Raw genomic sequence first — 1,317 nt, forward strand, 5'->3', positions numbered from 1 at the left:
CCAAGTTCTTTTAAGTGTATTCCATGTTAGATGTTTATTTATTGTTTTGTTGAGAAACAATGTGGTTTGACTTCCATGATAATATCTCAATGACCAATATAAGAACTAATGTTCACGTATTTCTCTGTATAGCAAATTATAGATTTAGTATTTTCATGAGTTACCAAACATTCACTCTCTCTCCTTCTTTCTTTCGAGTTTATAAAATTTCCTGGTATTTATGTTATTATATACTCTGGTTTAAAGCTTAATAATATTAATTAAATTACTCTTGTCATTATAATTTCAAATATTAATACAATTTTTGAAGTATATTTATAGACCTTATTGAAAATATGTTGAAAATTAAGAACATATGGGCTAGATGACAAATAAAAAGTGATATCACAATAAAACTGCATCTATGAAATTTAGAATCAAAATCTATGTGTAACTAATGGAGCTGATTTTTCAAAATTATGAGCATTAATCCGAACATCCAGAGCCCACTAAAGAAACTCATAAATATTGAAGAATGTTTAAAAGTTTAAGTTTTTTGAGTTTATTCCTCCATAGTAATTCAATTTTTTTTTTCTCCATCAAATATAACAAAAAGTAGATTTATTGAAGAGAAATGAAATGTGATTTGGGCCCTTCTGAGTGCAAAAACATACCATCTATGATGATGTTAATGCAATAACCTCTTAGAATTGAAGAAATTTGCTCCCATTTTATGAAAATTACCTCCAAATTGCTACATACACACAATACACATTGCACGTCTAATGTGAATGAAAATATGTATTGAATCTTACAGAATTTAAGGAACTATCAATTTGAAGAATCTTTATATTATTAGATTTACCTTCCTTGGCAGGTAGAAATGCAAGAAGCTCAACTAAAGTATTCTTGTACTAATTCCAGCACGTTTACTATTGACATATTCAGCACTCTGGCTCTTTCTTGCTTTAATTTTGCTTTAGGCTTTCAATAAAGGAGGTGATAAGATAAGCTTGAAAAGGCAGTATTTAGCCTCTTTTCTGAATCTTTTACCAAGACTGCTTAGTTGGCTCCTGGTATCAATCAATGTAAATGAGCTGTTTCTGGCATTTGGATAACACTCCCTGGACATTCCGTTGTTACATTTGTGATTTGGTCTCTCGCCCTTATCTAGCCTTTATTCTTCATATATAATAATAGATCATGCCTTCTAGTTTTCTTAAACACAGAATATCACTACTTCCTTCCCCCTTTTTTTCCTGATTTTGAGAATTATTAATTTGAAACATAGACTATAGATAGTGATTTTTATAACTTAGAAAAAAGACTTCCCTCTTC

The sequence above is a fragment of the Otolemur garnettii genome, unplaced genomic scaffold (genome assembly GCF_000181295.1).
Source record: "Otolemur garnettii isolate 467f Iridium unplaced genomic scaffold, OtoGar3 scaffold00100, whole genome shotgun sequence".
In the NCBI taxonomy this organism is placed as follows: Eukaryota; Metazoa; Chordata; class Mammalia; order Primates; family Galagidae; genus Otolemur; species Otolemur garnettii.